The 21478-nt window shown below is 41.8% G+C and overlaps 1 protein-coding gene and 1 long non-coding RNA gene across 2 annotated transcripts in view; one reads left to right on the forward strand and one right to left on the reverse strand.

The window, feature by feature from the left end:
• Window positions 1-8031, reverse strand: part of hyou1 (hypoxia up-regulated 1) — a 61358-nt gene extending 53327 nt beyond the window's left edge. The window contains exon 1 of the mRNA XM_061802600.1: window positions 7841-8031. The gene's annotated coding sequence lies outside the window, so the exon portion shown is untranslated. The remainder of the gene's footprint in view (window positions 1-7840) is intronic.
• A 306-nt stretch (window positions 8032-8337) lies between these two features.
• On the forward strand, window positions 8338-17717 carry LOC133491461 (uncharacterized). Its single transcript, XR_009792414.1, has 3 exons — window positions 8338-8936; window positions 9238-9426; window positions 10221-17717. It is a non-coding gene; the product is annotated as an uncharacterized LOC133491461 (long non-coding RNA).
• The last annotated feature ends 3761 nt before the right edge of the window (window positions 17718-21478 follow it).

A 21478-nucleotide genomic window follows, 5' to 3' on the forward strand; every position in this document is an offset into this window, starting at 1 on the left:
CATATGTGAACAATGGACCAAAAATACAAGACGCCGATTTTCATATGATAATGAAATGCAAACCAATTAGGTCTTTTTGAATTTGGCTTACCTGACCTCCAAAATATTCAAATTTATTATTTTTTAAATTCCCTAATGCTAAGAACATTTTAATTGAACTGGAAAAATACACAATCACATCATAGAATACATACAGTGTTCCCATTATTTGCGGGGTTATGTTCCATACACCCTTGCGAATAACAAAAATCCATAAATATTGGATGCAATATATATATATATATATATATATATAAATAATGTGAGTCAGTGCACAATATTACGTCGAACTTACATATAGATTTGAGGCACTTTTACAAGACCCAAGCCAAGAATGCTCATCCTCCACCACCACTGAAAGGTATGAAATTAAATCATCCAAGAAAAAAATTGGGACCCCAAACATTAATAGTTGGTGATTGAGCCATCAAGGATGTGAAACGCTTTTGTAGTGAGAAGAATACCAAAGTACTGTGTTTTACAAATGACACGGTGTCTGATATCTCTCAAAAAATCCTGGAAAGCACTGATCAGCACCCAACTGTGAAATCTGTCATTATACCCACAGGGGCCCTGGATGTTCTCAAGCAGCAATGAGAGGTACTGAAGCGAGATTTCAATAATCTAACAAAAGTGCAAGGGAGTGATGCTGAGGTTTTTATAAGCAGATCTCTCCCACTTGTAAGATCTGGAGATGAACGTTTCTCAAGGCTCCGTCAATTGAATAGGTGGTTGGGCAAGTTGTGCACTGAACTATACGCGAGTTTCACTGACAATTTCTGCCTTTTTTGGGAGCGTAAAAATCTTTACAAAGCTGATGGTTTGTCTAAATAGACAAGGAGTTAAGTTTTTAGCTGCCAACATTTTCTACTGTGTGTGTCGTTCACCACCCTTTAAAGAAAAATGTTTACAAAAAACAAGGACAAAACGATCCAGGTGTTCCCAAACAATCGGAGGAACAAAAGATAAGGCAAGACAAGGTGCACACAGATTAATTTGCATCATCCAAACAATCTGATGAGCAAATGACAAATGGAATGTGCCAGGCCTTTAAATCTCCCACACCTCTTCCTGCCCCATTGGACCCATCCACACCTCAAAATCTCCCCTCTAAGACTACAACAACCATACAATCCCCAGTGGATGTTTGGTCCCCCTCTCCCAGCCTGAATACAATGTTGGGTCTGATGGATAGGATGAAGACTAATGTCAACAATGGAGTCCAGCCCATACAACAAGATCTCCCCCCCCCCCCCCCACCTGAAACCACCGTCCACTGAGAAGTGAAAGGAACCTCCTCCACCCATGAAGACTATCTGTAAAGCTTGACTGATATTTACTGGGTCTTTTCCAGAATAACTCAGACCCCTATGGAGCTCAGGCATTTTTCATCCCTGTAATACAAGGGACAGAAAGTTGTTCAAAAAGATATGGCACCAAAAAAGTAGAACTTCCAACTTAGTGAGGATAAAATGTGAGTCTATCAAACCATTCTCACCAGCCATCTCTGAGAGACTAGCTCTTTTTAATATCAAATCCCTGGGTAACAAATCAATGTTTATCAATGACATCATTAAAACCTATGGTCTGGACTTTTTGTTATGAAATGAAACTTGGTTAGCAGAAAGTTGAAATACCATTTTAAATGAGGCAACACCAGCAGAGTTTTATTTTATGAACAAGTGTTGAACATTGAAAAAAGGTGGTGGTATTGCTGTTATTTTTCAATCGTTATTTCAATGTAAAGAAATTATACCGGGTGATTTTAGCTCTTTTGAATGTGTGTTTAGTTAAGGGTGGCCCAAAGGTTATCATTTTAATAATTTATAGATTAAGATACAATGGAAAATTTATGGATGATTCTTCAGAACTGCTGTCAGTTATTTGTACGGAGTACAATTATTTACAACATATTTCCTACACCCAGGGATGTTTGCCTTTTACGGCTTTTATACTCATGCGGAAATGTGCAAGGCACAAACAAGGTCATTGAAGTGAGCGATCGCCTGACTAGTTAATCAGCTTTTCAGAGTGATTCTTTTGCATAAATTTTGAAATGTCATGTAATTTCATCGACATGTCTTTTATTCTGGCTGACGGAATAGTTGCTGCATCCTCCCTCTAAGCCGCAAACTGCTCCTGCATCGTTGTGGGTGAACCAACTTGGGTCGATGAACTTGCTTCTCAGTTTATGATCTTCGTGGTGAACCAACTCGTTTATGTCCTCCTTAACCTTTCCCAGTGAAACAATTTCCTCAGCTTCAGGTTCAAACTCCACTTCAAACCTCTCAAGTCGAGTAGCAGCAGCCATGAAGCCACACGCATGCATGTCTTTCATGTTTATCAATGATTACTTGTTTTGAGGGACAAAACAACTCTTCTTCTCCTTACAAGCACTGGCCATCGATTTCTTGGGGCCCATGATGAAAAAAGACGAATAAATCAGCAAAAAAGTTGAACTGTGCGAGTGTGCGTGAGCGTATGACAAAAGATTCAGTGACGAACATTGAGGAGTGCATCACGGGTAAAGATTTGCCAGTATGCTTACCGGCATGAATGATGTCCTGAGAGCCGCTAAGCATGCTGGGAGCGCTGCAAAGCATGCAGGGAGCATGTAAATAGCGTTTAAAGTGCAGGTCTTGCGCCCATTGTTTTGTGAGTCATTATTTATTTGCGAGTTATGTTATTTTGTTCGCTGTCGTGTGATTTCAGTTTCGATGTGACATTGTGTGTACAACATTGTCAGTAATGACCTGCCTACACACGTAGTGTGTGGGGCAATGTAAGCTTCTTCTGCTTACAGATGTGAAATGCTGTTGTTCCTCACTGCTTCGTGAGCGGCATCATATGGTAGCTTGTATATACACGCTAAAACGCGTGCTGGCATGCATGCTAATTTATTTGTATAGCGCAGTTCATACATGAGGTAACTCAACGTACTTTACATGATTAAAGGCATTTGAAAACAAAGATTAAACATTTAAAATGGGATTAAACAATAACGACAAAATATTAAAAAAAGAAAAACACATACAGTGCAAGTAATATGATCAAAAAGTGGATATATTCTAAAAAGCTTTCAACCTGGCTTTAAAAACCATTCACACTTGGGGCTGACCTCACTTCTGCTGGCAATTTATTCCATTTGTGTGCATCATAATAGATAAATGCTGCTTCACCATGTTTCCTTTGGACTTTGCCCTCCACTATTTGACCGGAGTCAGTCGATCTCAGAGCTCTTCTGGGATTGTATTCCGTAAGCATTTCTTTCATGTATTCAGGACATTAATCATTTAGTGATTTATAGACCAGTACCAGAACTTTAAAATCTACTCTAAAGCTGACTGGAAGCTAGTGCAAGTACTTTAGGATTGGAGTGATATGCTCTGACCGCTTTGTTTTGGTCAGAACCTGAGCTGCAGCCTTCTGAATGAGCTGCAGCTGTTTAATACTCTTTTTGGGGAGTCCAGTCAGAAGACCATTAAAGTAGTCAAGTCTACTCGAGATAAAAGCATGGATGAGCTTTTCTTGGTCTGCTTGACACATACAAGACGTCACGCTAGATATGTTCTTCAGATGGTACAAAGCAGTTTTTGTGATTGATTTGGTATGATTGTTGAAAGTAAGTTTGGAATCAATTGGAATACCAAGGTTTCGGACTTGGTCTTTGGTTTTTAAAGATAGAGAGTCCAGGTGTTTACGAACAGCAATTCTCTTTTCTTTATTGCCAAAAACAATTGTCCCAGTTTTGTTGTGATTGAGTTGAAGAAAATTTTGGCTCATCCAGTTATTTATCTGACTTAAGACAGTGGCACAATACCTCAATTCAACTGTAGTCATCTGGAGACACTGACAAATACAACTGTGTCATCTGCATAGCTCTGGTAGTCAAAATTAAAGGTTTGACTTATTTGACCCAATGGCAGGATATACAGGCTGAACAGGATTGGTACTTCAGGAAACCTTGAAAGTTGTTAATTTCTTTTGAATTTATAGCTTATGGAATTTATTGTCCGTGCCTCTGCCTCTGAAGACACCAGGATGACTTTTTGCTCGCCACGCACTCAACGCCAAAGGTAAATGAACATAATTTTTTATTATTCTTTACATCATGGACATTTTGGGCTTCCGGTTCCCGAACAGGTGACAACAAAACGAGGAGGCGCTGGCCAGCATGATTGTACCATAAATAAATCCTGCTGAATTTGGACCGAATGTTGTGAATACTCAATCTGGGACGTCCCTGGTGACGACTTCAGTGGACTAAAATCATATCTGTGTCATCATAGTACCCAAATTGGAGCCGTATCGTTCGCGTAAAAGCTTCAAGGCCTAGCTTAGCCAAGCTTGCTAACAACAAGACATCTGTAATCAAATATTTGCTGAGGAGGTAAACATCAAACGCTAGTACTTGCACGACCTGCAAAACCTACATATCGTATACAACGAGGACCATGAGTACTTATAGGAAGTTGGGCAAGTGAAAATGTCAACTTAAACTTGTTTCTAGGACCAGACTCCCTTAGCTTAGCTGGCTAAGAACGAGACGCGTTTGTGATCAAACCGTTGCTGTTGAAGAAACAAACGTTGGTCACTACAAAACTTGCACGACCTAAACAACTTATACAACGAGGCCCATGAGTACTTATAGGACATTGTACAAGTGGACACAATATTCAACTTACTGGCATGAGAGCCATTCTGGTTTGAATCTCATCCCCATATCCTTTAAATCTACATATTTATATTTTCCATACTCAAACCTTCTTACCCTCATCGCCTTTTAACTTTAACAAAGACCAGGAAGTATATGAATTGTGTACCTTATGTGCTGACTTATTAGATTGCTTTTTGACTATCTCCAGCCCTACGGGGAGCACTATATTGTACAACTTGTAGGCTGGTCCCAAGCCCAGATAAATGCAGAGGATTGCGTCAGGAGGGGCATCCGGCGTAAAACTGTGCCAAACATATTTGAGCATTCATCAAACAATTCCATAACAGATCGGTCGTGACCCGGGTTAACTACGGCAACCCCCGGCACTGTTAATGAAATTCAGATAATGTAGGTCAAACACAAAACAAAAAAATAAGAGGAAAGCAGCTTAGTCAGCAGAAGAGGCATGCACAGACCCTATAGCTGTGTGTAGGGACTTTGAATGTTGGAGTTAGTTGACATGATAATTAGGAGAAAGGTTGATATATTGTGCATCCAAGAGAGCAAGTGGAAAGGGAGTAAGGCTAGAAGTTTAGGTGCAGGGTTTAAATTATTTTATCATGGAGTAGATGGGAAGAAAAGAAGAGCTGGCGAAGAATGTCTTGGAGGTGAAAAGAGTGTCAGATCGAGTAATGACAACTGGGGAAGAAACATTTGCTTGTTGAATTATTCCAATGAAAGTGGAGAGATGTTCCTTTGCCATATTGTGAAACTGCAACGCACATTTCATCACTGGCCCCGGTGTCAATGGTAGATTTCAAATAAGGTATGTAATGTGGCATTGCATTTAAGGTTGACAACTCCTGAGGGAACTCTATTTTGCCATCGCCGTGACCACAAAAGAAGCTTCACTCCCGAAAAGCTATTTGATGTTGAAATAGTGCTGGTACCAAGAAATGTAGTTTAGGTAGAAGTGTCACTAGTACCCAGCACTCCTGCATTTTGTTCACATAATGTTACATGGGGACCACAGCGCAAGACCTCTCATGCTAGTTTTATGTGATGAAAAACCATAAAGCCTCAGGCAACAGATTCCTAGTCTCTGGATATCCAGTCTGCAGCCAAACAACTGACATATCTAAGGATTACTGGGTTACTGATTTTGTATCGATCCCGGAGTCTACAACCGATACAGTTCTGAGTTGTATCGCTTGCCTTTACGAACCGATACGTACGTATATGCATCAGTTTATTGTTCCCAACCCTAGTGGACATATGGAAATTCTATATGTTGCATGGATGTTCAGTGGAACCTTAACAGAACAGACTAATAGCGCTCGTGCACGCGATGTCACAGTTTACACGGCGCCGTATTGCCGGTCAAAAGATTAATGGGTTGCCGGTTAAACAAAGCTGCTCGGGAGTTTTTTTCCCCCAATGTCCAAGTATACTTCCATCTTCCCGATCAACCAATACTGCTATTTCTTCATTAGATGAGGATAAATCCGAGAAATCGCCGCTGGGCATAAATGGTGTCCCATGTAATCGAGCCTTTGTTGCGGCACGTAACACGTCACATCTGCGCACGTAGGTCATGTGACTCTTGAAAATGGCAGCCCCCCTGAAAATTCGTAATTGTCGATAAAAATCTTCTCAAAACACTTAAAACAGATGATTTAACATCATGTCAAAATAGAGTACATATTACATGACCTATTGCATAGGTGTCAAACTCTCGCCTGTGGGCCAAATTTGGCCCGCGGTGTAATTATACTCGGCCCACGAGTCAATTTCAAATTAATATTAGAGCTGGCCCACCGATATTAAAAAGTGTGACACACTTGTTAGGTTCCATATTAAAAAGGTTCATTTGTTCAACCTTGGCCCGCGACTTTGTTCAATTTAAAATTTTGGCCCATTGAATTTGAGTTTGACGCCCCTGACCTATTGGATACATTGTTAATGCAAATCAGTGGATTTCCCCTTTAAAGTCCTATTTTCAGACAGTTACTGATTAAAAATGTTAGGTATTCCTAATATCATTGACGGGGCAAATATAGTAGTTGTGACACATTGAAATACCCTTCTTGCATAATGGTAATGACAAAAGTGTATAACTGTAAAGACAAACCTAAAAATTCTGTGAGCCCTTCAAGCTGTGCAGACAAGTGCATAAATGCCAAAGCCATTACACTTGCAAAAATATACAAGATTATGAGAAGTAAAAGACAAGAGATTGTTTGGATACTTTCACAAATTCATACATCTTCAAATCTGAGGGAAAAAGTAGCAAACTGGCTTTTTCATCCTGGAACTTCAGCTCACAGATCACCTCAGGTGCTTTGAAGGTGGCATCAACAGTAAAGACAGGTTGCATGACAAAGAAGGCCTGTTTGTAAAAGAACCCAAAATAAAAGAACTCTGAAAACACTAAAGACGTACGTTTTAATTTTTCATGGAAAAGGCATTTCAGGAAAAGGAGAAAAATCCTAAAATAATACCAAAATTTAATTAGCATCTTCATAAAATGTTGGAAATCTTTACATTTCATTTAGGACACATAAAGTCATTTTGACAAACAACACTGAGTATTTAGTACTTACTATTTGGCATTTGGTTTATTTTTCCTCAGAAACTGCCATTAATTCAACTAGTCCCCGGAAAAGGAATTAATTTTATAAGGGGAATTCAGAGGGCCATTCCTTTACTGTTATTGATCAAATTATATGTAAATAAACCATTTAAAACTCAATCGGGCAGCATGGTTTTGCCGAGGAAAGTAGTACAATGAAAAAACACTTGACAAAGGAAACGTGAGGTCTGCCTTGTGTTCTCGGCCTTTTAAGTTGGCTTTGACTTTATTGTCTACATATTTAGTGGACAATGGGGATGGCTTTAATGTCTATAAATTTGTTAGAAATGGAAAGCAGACGATGCCCTTAATTACCTAACGTTGTGGATATGGACGGCTTAATGTTGCACGTTTCGCTTCCAATTAATACGGTACACAAAAGGCCTTTTCTATTTTCATGTATTAAGAAAGCTGCATGAAAATTGTTTGTATGACTACAAATTGGCAACATGCTAGTAGCTTGCAGTAGTGTGTCGACAGAACCGAATGACTGGAACCCTGCGTTAACTTACCTTTCTTCAGTGTATACTTCCTTTCGCGTTTCTTCTGCTATTAAACAACCACTTCGAGGCAATTTGGAAGGTATATGCCTTCGTGAGTTGCTACAAGGTAGTTCACCACCGGCTTCCCTTCTTCAGTGGGGCCCAGAACGCGGCGTCACCTCATTGGATCGACTCAGTCGCTGATGATCCAAGCACACGCACACCTTTTTTTAAAAAATATATTTCCGGTTGAATACAATATATAGTTTATGACATACAATTGTATTCTATATAATAATAATAATAATAATAATAATAATAATAATAATAATAATAATAATTACAGTTCTCAATGATAAGCGTTTCATTTCCTTTGTTGGCGAGTGGGGGGGAAACAACAGTCTTATTTTGGAAGGACAGGATTTAGCGTCCGACACTTACAACGTAGAACTTGCCAAGGCCAACGAGCCTGAATTCAGACTCAACCCTCAAGGTCTTCGCAATGTGATTGGTCCACGTGCTTTGAATATAAACGTAAACACAGGCAGTTGGTCCACGTCCATGCAAGGGGGATTATATCATGTCGATCATTTCTTTTAACAGGATATTCAATAATATATACTATTCCGATGTTCGTAAGCATAGATATGTATAGAGTGATACGATTCTCCCAACTAGGAGGCCCTTTCACATGTATTTTTTTATTATTATTATTTCTAATCTGGAATATTGATAGAAGACGCTTGATTGTTCATAAAACTGTCAATCATAGGTTGCGAAATGAGAAAGTTACGACTTGATTTCAGTATCCATGTTCCATTACTTTTCTGAGAGATTACCTTTTAAACATGGCCGCCTCGTAGTCATGTTGGTTACAGCCGGCACGCTACATCATGCTGAATCTGTTCCGAGGTCTATTCTCGTTGCTTCGACGGCATGCAAGGAACTGGTCTCGAGTCGCCGTATTTTTTGTTTTAAAACACTTTATTGATCATATATAAAACTATAGGAACGAATACATAAGTATTGTACGAGAGAAGAGTTGAGAGGATCCATCCATCTTCTGAGCTGCTTATCCTCACCAGGATCGCAGGTGTGCTGAAGCTGACTTCCGTCGAGAGGCACGGTACACCCTGAACTGGTCGCAATAGACGACCGATTTCCAGCCTTTATTTAACCAAGGCACATGTTTTCCAATTGAAACCCCTTGCAGCACACCAATACACAAAATGTAACAAAAAGTGGATACATTAATTACTGTATGTCCTCCCTGCCATACAATAGATGAACAAAGATGCACTATTTCTTGTAATTAAGTCATTTTTTGAGCAATTACTTAAAATGTTATAATGTCCCACTGCAATAAAACAACCATTCTCACCTGCAAACAATTTAGTCTTCAATTAAACTGCCATGTGTGTTTTCAGAATGGGAGAGGAAACCAGAGTACCTGGAGAAAACCTCCACAAGGATCCAGAGAACATGCAAACCCTACACAAGCGATGCCTAAATTTGAACCTGGACGTCGAAACTGTGAAGCAGATGTGTGAACCAATCGTCCATTGTGTCGCCAGAGCACAGGAGATTTTGAATAAAAATATGAACTGAAGATATAAGTAAGAAGCTGTTTTTTTCTATTTAGGGACTCACAGTAAATATTATAGTAATATATTGTGTGGTTTCCTTGTCTAAAATAAGGTTTTGAAATAATTTTGCAAGAATAAAAAATTAATTCATCATAAAGACTAAATTTATTCCTTTACTGAGGAAAGCAAACACTACATTTTTCAAAAAGAGTCAATAACTGTTCACCCTACATTGAATACATGTCCGTTAAATGCCGGTCTTTTTACATTCAGAGGGCGCGAATGACCCATTATCAAGGCTGTTTACATCCCATCGGATGTTAAGACTAGCACTGCACTTTCGCTTTCTTGCTGAAGGTCATCAATGAACAGCAGCGGCCTTACCCTAAAGGCATTCACATGACAGACAGGGACTTTAACAAAACCAATCTAAAGACTGTACTCCCGAACTTCTACCAGTATGTCAAAGGTCCAACAAGAAGTGGAAACATCGATCACGTGTACTTTAGTATTAAGCACGGCTACAAAACCACACCTCTCCCCCACATTGGTGAGTCAGACCACATCTCCCTGCTGCGTGTCCCTTTGTACACCCCTTGCAGACCCAGCCCCCCACCAAAACTGTTAACAACCTGGTCAGAGACTGCACTCAGAGAACTAAATGACTGCTTCCAACACATAGACCTTTTGGGGACCTGGAGAGATATGCAGAGACTGTTCTGGACTATATCAAGTTCTGTATAGAAACTGTGTGTAAAGAAAAGCGTCAGGGTTTTTTCAAACCAGAATACCTGGATGATCAGACTGGTCCGCTTTCTCCACAGGACCAGCAACAATGTCTTCAGGTCGTGTGAGAGCTCTTGACAGCACGGCTTGAGCTGAACAAAAATTTACTGGAAAAAAAAATGCCAAAACAGACTACAAGAGGAGGATACAGTCCCATCTTGCCAGCAACAGACCTTGGCAGGTGTGCCGGGTCTACAGAGCCTCATAAACTTCAGAAGCTACAGGTATGATGTGACATTAGGAGACACAAGCAACTCATTGTCAGAGGACTTCAAGAGCTTCTTTGCTCACTTTAAATCATCCCAGCAACACTTCGCTGCTCCAATGCCCTCCTGGCTCTAATTACTCTCCAACTACTACACCTCCAGGAGCACGATGTGAGGCGTGCGCTCCTGGCTTTGAACCGCAGGAAAGTTGCTGGCCTGGGTAGAGTACCAGGCAAGGTACTCAGAACATGTGCCCACCAGCTCTTCAGTGTCTTCTGCAGGATCTTCATCCTATCACTGACCCAACCAACCATCCCCACTTGTTTGAAATCTACGACAATCATTCCCATCCCCCAACAGAAATCCTTAAATTGCCACAATGACTACTCCCCTGTCGCACTCACACCTCTCATTCTGAAGTGCTTCGAGAGGCTGGCAAATAGATCAATGGAGGACCCCGCTGTGTTTAGCCACCCGGAACAACAACTGTGCTCCGGTAGGGTGCTCTATGTGAATTACGGCTCAGCCTTTAACACAATTACACCGGACATTCTGATGACTAAACTGGATGTCCCGCAAGTCCCTCCTCTCACAAGCACCTGGATCAAGGCCTATTTGACCAACAGACCCCAGATTCTTGGATGGACTCTGACTTTTCCTCTACCCACACAGTGAGAACTGGTTCGCCAAAGGGATGTGTGCCGAGCCTCCTAGTGTACTGTCCCTACACCTTCGACTGTATCCGAGCCCACAAAAATAAAATCAGCATCAAATTTGCTGATGACACAACAGTGGTCAGGCTGATCTCAAATCGAGACAAGGTACCCTCCAGAGAGGAGCTTCAGAAGCTCACAACCTGGTGCTCCGACAACAATTTGGTACTGAACACTATATAACCAAAAGAGATCATTGAGAAGTTCACGATGAACAGAATTGAATCGGGTCCGCTCTTAATCAATGCCGAGAGTGTGGAGAGAGTGCACACATTCAGGTTCCCGGGAGTCATGATCTCTGAGGACCTCTCCTGGACTGACAACATCTCAGCGGTCATCAAAAAGGTTCAACAGCAACTCCACTTCCTGAGAGTCATCATAAAAAACAACCTGGACACAAAATTGCGGCTGGCCTTCTACAGCCCATACATTGAGAGCCTGCTGACGTACTGTGTCTCCATCTGGTATAGGAGCTCCACTGAAGCAGACAGAACAAGGCTTCAGAGGACAATTAAAGCAGCACAGAAGATCATCGGCTGCCCTCACCTCTCCATGGCAGAGATTTACTCATCTTGGTCCCTCAGCAAATCTCGGGAAATTATTAAGGACACCACAGTTCTCAAGTGTTTGACCTCCTGCCATCTAGAAGGTGGTACAGATGTGCAAAAGCAAGGACCAATAGACTGACATTTTTTTTTTTTCCCCGAGAGCCATCACGCCCTGAACTGTCATCTTTTCTCTAGCCGTGCTATTAATGTGAAGGCACGCCGATTTCAGCATCTTGACCAATTCAATTTATGCATGCCATTTTGCACATCTATTTTTATTTCTTTTTACTCTTCTTCTTTTCCTTTTGGCTTGTTCATTAGAGGTCGCCACAGCGCGTCATCTTTTTCCATGTGCGCCGATCTCCTGCTACTTCCTCTCAAACCCCAACTTCCCTGTCTTCCCTCACAACATCCATCAACCTTCTACACAAGCCAAATTTCCACCGACGTCCCGCAGGTTAACAGTGCCGGGGGTGGACATTGTTAATCCAGGCCACAACCGATCCGGGATGGGATTCTTGATATGAACGCTCATATTTGTTTGGCAAACTTTTAAGATGGATGCCCTTCCTGACACAAACCTCTATTTATTCGGGGTTGGGACTGGCCTACAGACTGTACTGGCTCGTGCAACCAAACGGCTGCATTATTGTTTTTTATTTTTAGTTCATTTTTATTCTTATTTGTTTTTATTTGTAACCTTGTTTTTATGTATGCATTGACAAAGGAGAAGCGCTCCAATTTGATTGTACAGAGTATAAATCCCATTCATGGACAGCGTCCCATTTTAGGACATCATGATGTTCACACATTATATCCTTCAGTATATCAAAATATTTAAGTGTTTTAATCTGAAGATATAATTTGGTATCAGGAGAGGATAACTCATCAAAGTTAGCACAGAGTTATTTCCCTTTCCTTCCTGACCCAACATAACTGCCTCAAGTTATCATATAACTTAACCATAAACAAAAAAGAAGTGTTATTTCCTTGATTGTGGCCTGTTGGGAGACTTTTATCTCAATAAGGCAAAAAATTGCCTCTCTGCCCATTAAATAGGATCATAACAAAAAACGGTATTATTTGATTCATTCATTCAACTCTTTCAATCACAAACCGGGATACAACTTACCAAAATCTATTAGTACGGTGACATGGGCAGAATAGGAGTACAAGTGTTTCAGGTGATATTTCACCCACCCCTCCCCCCAAAAAAGATGTTTGCCAGGGTCGTAGGTATATATAGATGTAAAAGACATTTTGTCAGGTTCATCACTTAACTGCTGGAAAAATATATAAATAACAAGGACAGAAGAGGTCTTCAATTTGCTCATGAGGAGGACAGGTTCAGCTGACTAGCTGCACCTCCGAAACACATTCTGAGTCAGTGTCTATGTCTTGTGTCTCTTTTTATTGCTTTCTCAGGTCAAAAGTTTACAAATTCACCAAGTACAAATGGTGACGCAGATGGCAACACAAACACAAAAGTAAACATTTCTTCAAAGTTCAGCAGGGTCCAAAAAACATCTCGAGATGAGCAGGGCATCTAATTTAAAGCATGTTTATGGTGTTCAGGAGTACCGGCTTGAAGTCAGCAGGGGGAACATCGGCTTTCCAGGTTTTGCTGGGTCACACAGCCACTCCCAAAGAGAATGATTTGGGCAAGAATATTAGAAACAAATGCATGATGAAAGAATTTTAACCCATTTCCCTTGCTTTATTTGTAAGGATATACAGTAATAATATGGAAGTGTCTTAGTGCTTTTCCAGTGTAAATTATCAACAAAACATTTCCTATTGTAGTTGCCTTTAGCGCCGTATTTGGCAAAGATGTCTTTTCGCCCTTTTTTTAAGAGAAGTAAAACTATTGGAATACCATCTAGAACTTCACCAAGTTTTTTCGAGTAATTAATGTTAAATTTGCTCAGAAACTCAGAGTAACATAAAACAAGCCCGTAGTTATTTATAAATTGCTTTCCAGATCCATGCAATTTCTAAACCAGTATGGGGAAAAAAAGAAAGCTTGAGTCTTGTTTTGGCCCTCATTTTTTGTGGTTCAGTTAGTTCATGCTTTATTTTTCACAGTGAAGAAAAATAAGTATTTGATTACCCTGCTGTATTGCAAGTTCTCCCACTTAGAAATCATGGAGGGGTCTGAAATGTTCATCGTAGGTGCATGTCCACTGTGAAAGAGATAATCTAAAAAGAAAAATCAAGAAATCACAATGTATGATTTTTTAGCGATTTATTTGTGTGATACAGCTGCAAATAAGTATTTGAACACCTGTCTATCAGCTAGAATTCTGACCCTCAAAGACTTGTTTGTTCGCCTTTAAAAATGCACCTCCACTCCATGTATTATCCTGAATCGGATGCACCTGTGTGAGGTCGGTAGCTGCATAAAGACATCTGTCCACCCCCTACAATCAGTGAGACTCAAACTTGTAACATGGCAAAGACCAAAGAGCTGTCCAAAGACACCAGAGACAAAATTGTACAACTCCACACAACTGGAAAGGGCTACGGAGAAATTGCCCACCAGCTTGGTGAAAAAACATCCACTGTTGGAACAATCATTACAAAATGGAAGAAGCAAAACATGACGGTCAATCTCGATCGGAGTGGAGGCCCATGCAAGATTTCACCTCGTGGGGTCTCAATGATCCTTAGAAAGGTGGGGAATCAGCCCAGGACTACACGACAGGACTTGGTCAATGACCTGAAAAGAGCTGGGGCCACTGTTTCCAAGGTGACTGTTGGTAATACACTGATGATGATGTCATGGTTTGAAATCATGCATGACACGGAAGGTTCCCCTTCTTAAACCAGCACGTCAAGACCCGTCTTAGGTTTGCCAATGACCATTTGGATGATACAGAGGAGTCATAGGAGAAAGTTTTATGGTCAGATGAGACCAAAAAAAATCACCTCATTAAAGAATACAGAGAAGTGCAAGTTTACGATTAAAGTTCAATTCAGTTGTATTTTTTTTTTTTTTTACATTGTCAGTATTGACATTTCTTTCTCCACATGTGGAGCAATTAATTTTTTAACTTCTGGATGCAAATGGGATTTCATTTTATTAACAATATTGTGGCCGATCATGAATGTAGAAGTGATGCTTAAATATTAATATCACTTGTTTTTGACAGTTTGATGAATATATCCCATTTATATACTGCTCATTTGTGTGTGTTAATACAGCATTTGAGTACCATCCATCCATTTTCTTAGTCGCTTTATTCTCACGAGGGTCACTGGGGAGTACTGGAGCCTATCCCAACTGTCAATGGGCAGGAGGCGAGGTAACCCTGAACTGGTTGCCAGCCAATCACAGGGCACATAGAGACAAACAGCCACCCTCACAATCACACCCAGGGGCAATTTCGATTGTCCAATTAATGTTGCATGTTTTTGGGATGTGGGAGAAAACCGGAGTGCCCAGAGAAAACCATGCAAACTCCACACAGCCGGGTCCGGGATTGAATCCGGGACCCAAGAACTGTGAGGCCAATACTTTCCAGCTGATCCACTGTCCCACCCCTTAACAAGTTGAGATGATGGTCAAGCAATGGATTGGTTGGGAATCAAACCCCTGTTAACTACTTGGAAGGCAGCTATGCTAACCACTATATCACCAACACACCATTTGAGAACCAATCTTCATTATTTTAAGAGAGAAGTGCTTTCCTAAACTCATCAAAGGGGTGTTTCCAGTGATTGTGTGTTCGCTTTGAAGTAAACATTTTTGTGAACATAAACACAGAAAGAAACTTCTGTGCTGTATTTGAACATTCAGTTGGTATAATTCCTTTGTTATGGGGGTTTAGTTCAAGAGTAAACCTGAAGTGGAGTGTCAAGCAACTTGAACTTTAAACTGGAGTTTGAGACGCCTGACTTAAAGCAAACAACATTCAGTCTTACTAAATGCTATTATGTTAGCACTATTGGAACCTGTTGTTGTGGGCTATATATCCTCTCTCAGCGCAACTGATGGTAGTACTGGAATAAAACTCTTCAGTGTTTATGATAAACACATGGGCCTACTGCACAAAAGACCAGGATGAATAAGAGTATTCACAGGCCTGCTACAGCGCAATTGTAGGTCAAGATGGTGGTACATAGAGAGGCTAGTTTTATTTTGGGAGTCTTCAAAGTTTGGGAAACAATGAGTAAATATACAAAAGAGTGAAATATGCATGTCGATGCTCCAACTAAACCATACTGTACCAGTACGCCAATTCGTATCGTCCTTTAAAAATCTCAATAGATAACTGATTTGGTCTCAGCAACATTGGAAAGTTCAGGAATGCAGTCTGTTTGGGAATCTCTGTTAATGAAACATTTGTATCGTTTCATGAGTTGACCCACAAATTCAGCCTTTACAGAAACCAGTTTTTCAGATCTTTGCAAGTCAAGGATAATGCCCGAAAGCACTCCCCTGACATTCCTAATATTCCATCTACATTCTGACAAGTTTTGTAGTTAATCTTATATATTTGAAGCAGACTTGCTCCCTGCAAACTGAGGTTACGCAGTGACCCCCACGCAGTGGGATAAACTACATTCTTCAAAGTCGGCCTGGTGTGACAGTCCGACAGCAGGGCGCTTGGGCTCAAAAGTAATTAGGATGTTCACTCGGCCCCTGATCACGTTTCCAACTTTAGTCCAACACATTCTATTTCCTTTGTTGTATGCCAATTTTCCTACATTTGATCATTTCTTTTTATTTTCTTTCTTTAGTCTAACGTTTTGTGTATTTCCCTTTAGATCCCTTCTAGTTGTCATTAAATAACTTTCTTTCGACTCGTCCCGTTTGGGGGTCGCCACAGCGTGTCATCTCAGATGAACGCTCATATTTGTTTGGCACAGTTTTTACGGTGGATGCCCTTCCTAATGCAACCCCTCTTGGGGAGTTGGGGAATTGTAGTTGTCATTAAATATACTATAAAATTCCAGTCTTGATTGTATTTTGTGTTCTGAATTCAAGCAAACCTCTGTCATCTAGAACTCAAAAAGTGTGGCAACCTTCTGATTATGAGAATGATGAAAATGTTTCTCATTCCGTTAACTAATTTTGTCCACGTGAAAATTGACGTGGTACCCCTTTTGCGAGATAAAATAGCTTGATTTATAACACGAAAATTTCAAAGTATGAAGTGATCTTAAACGATCTATGTGTGAGCTGTATTCTATTTCAGTAGACACAGCAATACAGGATTTGTAAGCATGAGAAAACTATGATTAGCCTCTCAGTAAAGCTAGAGTGTTAACTTTTTTTGTGTGGGAAAACGTGGTTGGCATTTTCTCTTTCTGCTTTGTGTATCACAGTGCTTTTCAACCACTTCGCCACGGCACAGTACCGTGGTGTGGTGTAGTGTCTGGTGTGCTGTAGGAAACCATCCATCCATTTTCTACTGCTTTTCCAAGTCGGGTCACGGGGGAAGTAGCTTCAGCAAGGACACCCAGACTTCCCTTTCCCCAGCCACTTCTTCCAGCTCTTCAGGAGGGTCCCGAAGTGTTCCCAAGCTAGCCAAGAGACATGGTGTGTCCTGTCCAGCTTGTCCTGGGTCGTCCCCAGGGTCTCTTTCCGGTGGGACATGCCCGGAACACCTCACCAGGGTGCCGTCCAGGAGGCATCCAGATCAGATTCCCCAGCCACCTCATCTGGCTCTTCTCAATGTGGAGGAGCAGTGGCTCAACACTGAGCCTCTCACGGATGACTGAGCTTCTCACCGTATCTCTAAGGGAGAGCCGGGACACCCTGCGGCGGAAACTCATTTTGGTCGCTTGTATCCCGGATCTTGTTCTTTCGGTCACGACTCAAAGCTCGTGCCCATAGGTGAGGGTAGGAACATAGATCGACTGGAAAATTGAGAGCTTTGCCTTTCGACTGAGCTCCCTCTGAACCACAACGGACAGAGTCACTGCAGACGCTGCACCGATGAGTCTGTCGATCTCCCGCTCCATTCTTCCCTCACTCATGAACAAGACCCCAAGATACTTGAACTCCTCCACTTAGGAAAGGCTCTCATCCCCGACCCAGAGAGGGCAAGCCACTCTTTTCCGACTGAGGACCATGGTCTCAGATTTGGAGGTGCTGATTCTCATCCCAGCCGCTTCACACTCTGCTGCGAACCGCCCCACTGAGAGGTGAAGATCACGGCTTCATGAAGCAAACAGAACCACATCATCTGCAAAAAGCACCTCCAAACCAGACACCCTCTATGCATCGGATGCGCCTAGAAATTCTTTCCATAAAAGTTATGAACAAAATCGGTGACAAAGGGCAGCCTTAGCAAAGTCCAACTCTCACCGGAAACGAGTCCGACTTATTGCCAGCAATGCGGACCAATCTCGGTCGTACAGGGACCAAACAGCTCGTATCAGGGGGTTCAGTACCCCATACTCCCGAAGAACCAACTACAGGACTCCCGAGGGACACGGTCGAATGCCTTCTCCAAGTCCACAAAACACATGTAGACTTGTTGGGTGAACTCCCATGCACCCTCGAGGATCCTGTCGAGGGTGTAGAGCTGGTTCGCTGTTCCATGGCCAGGACAAAAACCACATTGCTCCTCCTGAATCCGAGACTTGACTTCCTGATGGACCTTCCTCTCCAATACCCCTGAGTAGATCTTACCAGGGAGACTGAGGAGTGTGATCCCTCTAGAGTTGGAACACACCATCCGGTCACCCTTCTTGAAAAGGGGGACCACCACCTCAGTCTCCCAATCCAGAGGCACCGTCTCCCATGTCCATGCGATGTTGCAGAGGCGTGTCAACCAGGACAGCCCCACAACATCCACAGACTTTAGGAAGGGCGAATCTCATCCACCACCGGGGCCCTGCCACTAAGGAGCCTTTTAACCACCTCGGTGACCTCTACCCCAGAGATAGAAGAGCCTGCTTCAGAGAACCCAGACTCAGCTTCTTCACGGGAAGGCGTGTTGGTGGAATTGAGAAGGTCTTCGAAGTATTTTCCCCACCAATTCACAATATCGCGAGTTGCGGTCAGCAGCGCTCCATGCCCACTATATACAGTGTTGAGGGTGCACTGCTTCCCCCTCCTGAGGCGCTGGACGGTGGACCAGAATGTCCTCAAAGCTGTTTTGAAGTCGTTCTCAATGGGCTCATCGAACTCCTCCCATGTCCGGGTCTTTGGCTCAGTGACCACCGAAGCTGCATTCCGATCTAATTTCACCTAATTGGCAAAAATGAATCCGCAGATAACGTGGAATCTCCGACTGTACATGCTGTCCTGTGATGGGAAGAGTAATTATGTAATACACTTCTATATCAGTAGGTGGCAACGAGTAGCTAATTTCTTGAAATAGTGATGCCAAGAGGTTACAGTGGCACTGTTGCTAACGAACCCATACTGTGACAGTTGAGCTGAGGTTTTTGAAAAGGAAAGATGCTAACTCAGAATTTAACTCTGGACAAAATTCTGACTCAGATGAACAACCAAGCATGAATGAAAGTCAAACTAAACCAAAGACTCTTTGCTCATGGAAAGTCTCTCCCGTGTGGCCATATAGTGAAAGCTTTCTTTCATTTGGATTTACTCTCACTGGGGATCCAACAATTATGACTCCATTGGTGCTTGGTGTGTGGTGAAAAGCCACCCAACAGTCCAATTCTTCCAAATAAGCTTAAACGGCATCTTGAAACGAAACACCCTTCACTTCAGCACGAGAATGCAGTTTTGTACGCCTTCAGCACACGCAGAGGAACAGGCAACGCTGATGAGAAAAAAAACAAAGATAAACAAGAAAACTCTTTAAGCAAGCTATCCCTGAACCTGTAGCCACATTTAATAAGTCACGGACTGTGGCAGAGATGATATTTCCCGCCTGAAAGCCATTTTAAATTTGATGCTTGGACCTAAAGCGGCTAGAAAATAGCCAAAGTCCCTCTTTCATTTAACACAATTTCCAGATGTATTGGTGACAGACATCAAAAGTTTAGTTTTGGAAATCATCCGTATTGGTAGTAAATTGCCATTGCAACTTGACGAGTCCACTGATAATTGTTTACATGCCCAACTCCTGGCCAATGTGCGGTATGTGAATCGAGGAAAAAAAAATTTGTCAACCATTGCAACAAACACAACAGAAGAGGAAAATTCTGAATATCAATAAATATCAACGTGAACTTAAATGAAAAATCTCCACGGGTCTCTGCACTGATGGAGCGGCAGCTATGGTCGGACACACGTGAAAAAGAGACCTCGATGTGATTGTTACGCACTGCTTTTTTTCCACTGTGAGGCCCTCGTAGCCAAGAACTTACCAGCAGACCAAGTTTTGGATGATGCTGTGTGCATGGTGAACTTTGTAAAATCACGACCCATGAAAAGTCGCATATTTTAATCTTTGCATAAGGAAATGGCCACAGAACATAAAGCCTTATTGTTTCATATGGATTTTGTCCCATGGAAAGTTACCGGCCCATGTTTTTGAACTGCTGGAAGAAATAAAAGTGTTTCTGGCAAATGAGAGGTTAGATTACGCAAAACTGTTTGCAACTGATGAGTGGTGTGCAAACCTGGCATACCTGGCTACATTTCCATCATCTGAATGAACTGAAAGCATGTAAGCAACGCTGAAATGATTACATGCTTACACGCACAGATAAAATAAATGGATTCCACTCTAAGATGCAACTCTGGAAACAACATGGAAAATGGAAATCTTGAAATGTTCATACTCACCAAGCAATGGCAAAGTGTTAACAGCAGCCACTGGGTGAAACATTTCAAAACATTTGAGAAGATGTCGTTTTATTTTTCTTTAGCCCCCATTCAGTCCCTTGACTGGGTGAGGGACCAAAACACTTGGTGGAAAGGACATGACTTTACAGGAACAGGAGGAACGAATTGAACTGAGACAAGACCGTAGTTTAAAGCTATGCATTGCTGATCTACCTTTAAACAGTTTTTGCTTAGCTACTACCAAGGAGTACCACATTCTGCCAAAGAAACTATGTTGACTTTGCTCACATTTTCCACATCTCTGTTCGTGGAGTTTTTCAAGCCTGACTACTTTAAAAAGTAAAACCAGAGATAATGAGAGCTGTTGAGAAAGAGCTTTCTGTGTCTTCCATTGATTTCTTCTCTATGTTCATCCAAAGAAGCCCAGGTTGAGTGACTAAAATATGAGTATTAAATGTTTTTTGTTTGTGTTTGATTTTTATTCACATGCTTTGGTGAGAACACCTGTACTGTGTAGCAAACGATCAATGATCAACGATGCCAGCCATTTGCCCCTCCAACCAGCTCTACTCCTATTGTTTGGACAGATCCCCAACCAACCCAAGTTACTGAGGCGCTGGGTAGCATTATAACTGATTTAGCAAAACAGATTGCTGATAGTTTCACAGCACAACAGCTGACACAGTTGCAGCCAGCAACAGTCTCCTGTCGGCCAGCCTTCCCCTTGTCATGATGAACAGCTGAAAGTTGTCGTTCAGTCTGACGCTAAGGCGCCACCATACTTTAGGAATGACCGCACAGATGCATTCTCCATTAATGAATGGGAGGATATGATGAGGTGCTACCTAGACTGGACTGTAAAGCACCTACAGAAGTGTTTGACCTGATGATGTCCAGGTTGACTGGCAAAGCAAGAGATGTGGTCATAGTACGCAGCTGCCCAGCATTGCATGGGTCTGAGATGCTGACTATTGTGTTTGACATACTTAAAGTGTAACTTCAGCGAGCTGACTTTCACCAGTCTGCCCATGGAAGGACTTTTACAGCACCATTCTGTGGCCTGGTGAAGATGTCGTGGATAACTTGATCCACCTCAACAAGTCTATCGATGCT

Source organism: Syngnathoides biaculeatus, chromosome 18, assembly GCF_019802595.1.
Source record: "Syngnathoides biaculeatus isolate LvHL_M chromosome 18, ASM1980259v1, whole genome shotgun sequence".
In the NCBI taxonomy this organism is placed as follows: Eukaryota; Metazoa; Chordata; class Actinopteri; order Syngnathiformes; family Syngnathidae; genus Syngnathoides; species Syngnathoides biaculeatus.